The sequence below is a fragment of the Maylandia zebra genome, linkage group LG16 (assembly GCF_041146795.1).
Source record: "Maylandia zebra isolate NMK-2024a linkage group LG16, Mzebra_GT3a, whole genome shotgun sequence".
NCBI lineage: Eukaryota > Metazoa > Chordata > Actinopteri > Cichliformes > Cichlidae > Maylandia > Maylandia zebra.
In genome coordinates, this window is record NC_135182.1 from 25,471,134 (window position 1) to 25,477,291 (window position 6,158).

Below are 6,158 nucleotides of genomic sequence, written 5' to 3' on the forward strand. Positions count from 1 at the left end.
ATTAGCAACTGGTAAATGTCATTTGAAACACACCAACCAATAACTATAGCTTGGCCTTAAATCTACCCTTTTCCATTCTTACAGACTTCACATGTGAATGTGGGACATTCGTGAATGCTAAGACCTTAAAAAGTGATCAGACCCCTTCATGGGAAAGGCGACTAAGGTCAGGGGCTCTAACTCACCTTGAAATGTCCAAATAGAGACCTCCTGTTGCTCGGGTATCTGCAGCTCCCTACTTAATACTGTCCCCATGGAATGTGTCTGTTAATAATGAATACTATGAAGCCAATGTAAATGCCAACACAGGTGTTTAACAGATTTACAAGTAAGCACCAAGTACTGTTTAGTTTCTTTTTAAGTTAATGTAGCAGGTTTTTGATCTATTATGCCGCTAACCTGCTTTCCTTTTAGTAATTATTAGGCTTTCAGATTATATTTCTCAGAAGTCTGTAATCATTCTCAATTGGTTATGGATCACAAAGGTTAGTCTGCAGGTCTCAGTGAAAGCTGGCTGCAAACTGTGTGTCTGTGCCACGTTTGTGTACATGTGTGTTACATGATATGGGTGAATAGTCCTCATAACCTAAATGCCTACAGGCATGCTTTACAGGGGATACGGTTTCTTTATGTTTTCCTGTTTTAATTTTTATTTATTTTAATAAAATAACTGGTTTTCTGTTCCTATACCACACTATATTAGCCTTAAAGATGAACTTTTTCATTTTGAAAAAAGTAGCCTTTGTGATTCGTATTGGATTTAATTGGATTGCAATTAAATTCACAACTGTGAAACTGAAACTATATAACTTGTGCAGATAATCTTATTGTACTTCAGAGAAAAACATATTAATGTCTTATCCATGTTATCCAATAAAAGAAAATTTTCCATTAACATATCTTTCTTGCATGATGACCCCCACCCCCCTTTATTATTATTTTTTTCTCCTTTCCTGATTTTTTATTTTCTAACAACATGGTTCCATTCTGGGAAATCAAATATGCTGGTGTTGTGGCAAATGCTACTGGCCTCTCGCAGATATGGACTTTTTTTTCTGTTGGTTGGTACCTCGGCACACAGGACGCAATCACAGAGAGATAATGGTTCTCCCTTAAGAATGACAATGCATCTGTCCAGTGTATTTAGCAGTATGTTGTCAGTTTCAAACCAGGAGACCTGGTTTGTAATTTTGGTACTCGATCAGAAGTTTTAAAGTTTAGATACATTTAATTACACTTCCGCCTCCTTTCCTCTCTGTCATGAATATGCTTTGAGTGTCCTGGTCAGGTTTATGCCAAAAATGTTGGTCCCACATAAGTCAAACAGATGTATTTTAGTCTCATCTGATCAAACTGTATTCTCTCATTATTCATTAGGCTTCTTTTCATGATTTGTAGTTTCATCTTGCAGTTGTGTAAGATGAAACATTGCTAACCCTTGTGCTGAGTTTGATTTACATGGCAGTTTGCTTTCCAGAGTTAGATTGTGCAAGTACTGCATTTTCCAGGGTGTTATTGTAGGAGGACAGCTACTGTGGCTCTGCTAAATGGTACTATGACTGCTTCTAGACTTCCTGGTTCTGATGCCTAAGAAAGTTTTGGTTTTTACAGGTCATGACTGTATAGTAAAGCTAATTAGAAACCATAGGTTATATCAGTATTGTAGTCTTTTAAAAGTATTCATTTCTGATTCTCCATAAGACAAAACACTTTACTTGAAACAATATTTCAAAGGTAAAAACAATACAATTCAAATGGTCAAATCACTTGCATTTAAGTGTATAGTGTGCAGTTCAGTTACATACTGTAAATATAAATATTGTTGTGTAAACATACTTGTGTAATTAACATGTAAAATGACTTGTTATGAACACTGTCTGAAGAATGTAGTTACATTTCCTCTGAAATAGAAGGAGGTGCAGGTGTGATGTATTGAAACATGCAATCTCTCATATGATGTTGAGAAGTGCTGATGTTTTACTAAAAATGATTACATGATTTCTTTGTGAGGTGATGGTTGCATTGATTATTCCTGAGTTAAGGTCACCTATTGTTTTCCTCTTAAGAATGACTATCATCAGACAAGACCTTCAATAAAGAGACCTCTGCTGTCCTTCGAGATCTGTTCCAATGCAATCAATAATTCAATCTCAGTCTCCTTGTGCCAGAAGATCACATAAGTGCATAAAACATGTGTGTATGTATGTGTGTGTGTGTAACTGTACACCACTGATAGAGGCCACCAATAGGGGGAAATGCTCCTGTCTGACCTCTAACAGGCATCACTTTCTTACTCCTCTGTCTGCTAGCTTTGCCGGCCCAACAAACATGTCTCCATTTGGCTCTTCTGATCTTTTTCCTCTTCCCCCTACTATCCTTTCATCTTTTCAGCTGTCACCATGCATCAGTGTGTCCATCGGTCTATCACTCAGACACAGTCAGTAATAAATTGGTCCATACTCCAAAAAGTCTTTCTTCACATTCAGCGCTGATTACTGTCAGTGTATCTGTCATCTTCAGTGTATGTCATGCTGATCGATGGAGTGTGTGTTTTTCTGTGTGTGTGTGTGTGTGTGTGACAGTAGTGGAGCCACCTTGCTGATTTTCACTTGGTGGATATAAGAGGGTCAGGTCTGTTTGAGCCTAATCAATGACTGTAGAGTCTAATAGTCTATCCTTTTCTTACCCCAAGATACAAGCACATCACACATGAACACACACCCATCGCTGGCAGATAAATTGAAGTTCAGTGATGAGACACTAAAAAAGGAGAGAAGAAATGGAAATGACAGATCCCTCCTGCTATATCTGCGAACCTTAGGGACTATGGTGTGTGTACGGTGGCTGGACATTGCTAGTTTTTCACATTATGATCAAAGACCTAATAAGGATCATGTGCAGACTAGCATAAAAATATATGTGTGGCTACTGCTGCTTTCTAATACCCTCCTTCATGGGGCAATGTGAGCTGGAACACCTGTCTTTATTGTGAATGTGTGCACATAGAAAGCGAGATTTTAATTCATGCGCCTCATCTGAATCGGAGGTCACCAATCTGATGTGTAATGGAAAGAGGAGAACACCAATAGACTGATCACCTGCTTCTGACAGCCTTAGACAATAGGTTTTATGTGTGGGTGCATGTGAGTGTGTGTGTGGCTGAGTTTGCAGCTGGTTTTGAAAAAGCTTTTAATTAATAGACTCATTACGTTCCAATCTCCCAGTGCCCTTTCCTATCTGTTGTCTCAGGCTCCAGAGGGAAGCTTAGCGATCCTCATCTGTGGTGAAGAATCACATCCCTGGAAACAAGCCCCTGCAGTGACCTCGCCTTTGCAAGCTGGGTGACCGACATGCAGTGAAAAGCGGACACAGTCTAGTTAAACATTAGAACAATTAAAGGGTTTTAAAGACCTCGTTAGAGAGAAGACAGTATATGTAGCCTTAAGTAAAAAGGTCACAGAACCATTATGTTCATCAAAGGCTAAGAAAGAACAAAAGAGAAAAGGGTTATTAACATATTTCATGAAGCAATACTAATTTAGACTCAGCATCCTCCAGGAATAATATGGTATTCTATGATTTCAAACCACACTGGACCCAAATTTAATGGGTTCTCTCTTCACCTAAAATCTGTCAAATCAAACATGCAGAGCTTCCTACTGTGGTGACCCCTTAAGAATAAGGGAGCAGCTGAAAGTAGCTGCTTCATAGTCATGCTGACACACAGATTGCTGTTATTGTATCTCAGGGTGGAAAATAAATTACTGTTAATAATTGTGTCATAGGCAGACAGAGCATTATGACTGAATCCGTGTTTAAGATTTTCTTTTGTCTCCAAGTAACTATTGAACTTTCACTGCAATATCATTGACGGTCTTCATCGCATACCTCCTTCACACCTTTCGTTGTTTACTTGGTATCCAGAAGCCATTCTGACTACTTACCATGGACCATGTGGTGACTGTTTTAAGTTCTTCACATACTTTATATACTAGACTCTTATTTCATGATCCATTTCAGGTTGGGATGAACAAGATAAGAATGGTAAATAGATCATTAAAATAAAATATAGTTCAGCCAGACAACACTTAATCTGATCATGCATAAAAAATGCAATAAAGTAAATATACAGTAAGTATAGAGTGATATAAAATATTAAGCAACAGTATATGGCAAGAAAAATATTTCAAAAATATATATATAAAAAAAGGGAGAAAAAACAGATAAAGCTCCATCATCTACAAATTTCAAATATAAGCTCCCAAGGATTCAAAAATGGAAAATCTCAAGTCCTTGGATTTCTCAAAAGTGATGGAAAAAAGGGAGTCTGAGGTCATGCTTCACAAGGACAAGACAGCTTGGAACAAAGGTCGTATCAAAATCCGAGATTCATGACCACTCCGGTGCTTTGGGGAGGATAAAACAGCTGGTTTTTAGTTCCACACCAAGGACAAATTCCACATTTATGCCCTGAATTTTAAATTAAACAAATCAAGTTTCATTCAGGATGAAGTGAAACTGTAAGCGTAGTACTCACTCAAGCTTTCATTCTTTAAAGAGTAAAATACACTTGATGATCAATAAAACAAACAAATGTTCTGTTGCACAGACAGATACTTGGTTTTTGTTTCTTTTGTTTTGTTTTCTGTTTTAAATTCTAACATGGAAATTAAGACGTGTTCAAAAATCCATGCTTAATAATCCAGGTTAGGAAATTCCCAGAAAGTCGATTCTGTTCATCTAAACGCAACGTTTTGACAGGAGCGTGGAGACGTGTTATTTGTCAGTCTTAGCACCAAACATTTTGTCTCTGTATTTTATCCTTGGAGTATTTTAGTAAGTGCGCAGACGGATGAACACATGCAAACACAGAGAAAATGAGCTGGACTACTCTCAACACTTTCCACAAACAAAGTAAATGACAACAGCCATTCTGCCGGGACGTGTGTACACATGTAGATTTGTGCAAATTCATATGACAGTTTATAAATCATAAATTATGCATTATGCATAAATCCTGCAACCCTCAAGTGTTCACCGTGACCACAGAGAGTTTCATTAGTACTCAGTTAGTTGACCATCTTTTGCTGTTTGTTTCGCTCACTCCATCACCCAGGGTCATTTAGCTTTCATCTTGTGCTCGTGCTATTTGGCTGATTTTAATCAGACCATTGTGACCTTGAATACCAATTGTTCTTGTTTCTCCTTTGAGAGGATTGGAGCTGTAGGAATTAGTCTGGAGTGCAACATTTTGTGTATAAAATAGATAGCTGCCAGTCAATTTATTATCTTTATTGACCGTCACTAAATGTGCATTTTTAAGCTTTCCCTTGAGGCGGTTGGGGTTTATTACACATTTGAACTTATATTTGCAGATCTATGTTGCATTGTTATTTACATTACTGTGAACAATGCTTTGAGTGTCTGCAGTCCATTCTTCCTTAACAATATTTGAGTGACATTTGCTTTACAGTTTTCTTTTTCTTTTCTTTTTTTATAAATATGTGTTTAATATCTGTTATAATATTATTCTTTTCCTTATCAGTGTTCCGACTGCATCTGTTCATTTTTCTCTCTTTGTGAGCAATATTTGTTTGCAAAAGCTCTCAAAACCATCTCATATTAAAATGTCTAATAGCTAAATTAGAAGACAGCATATTAAATTGTTTTTTTGCCTGTTCTTTTCTGTAGGATTGAATAAACATCATATGAAAATCAGTTTTCTTTCTTTTTAGAAAAAGAAAGACTAGTAAAAAATGTTCATGAGAAGGTGAGTGGTGTCAAGTGGTGTAGGACTTTCTCATAGGAGACAGGACTTTGATCTTTTTCCATGTTCTATTAAGACTTTATTTTGTTTAATTTTAATTTATTCGGTATTATCCTACTACTTTTATAAGAAAGTACTGTCAAAACTCTTGAACCACTCTTCGTTTCTTTATATTTAGTTGGGAAATTGGGAAATCAGTGCAGTCATTTACTGAAATTGGTGCAAAAATACATGAAAATGCAATGTAGTGAGCTTGAAAGTAAATATTTCCTGTGACCACCTTTACTCTAGAAACACCTGAAGTCTCTTCAGCAAGCTTTCTGTTATTTCTTTAAGTAGTTTTCAGAAATAGTTCTCCAGTATCCTTGAAGGACATTCAAAGCGCTCTTGG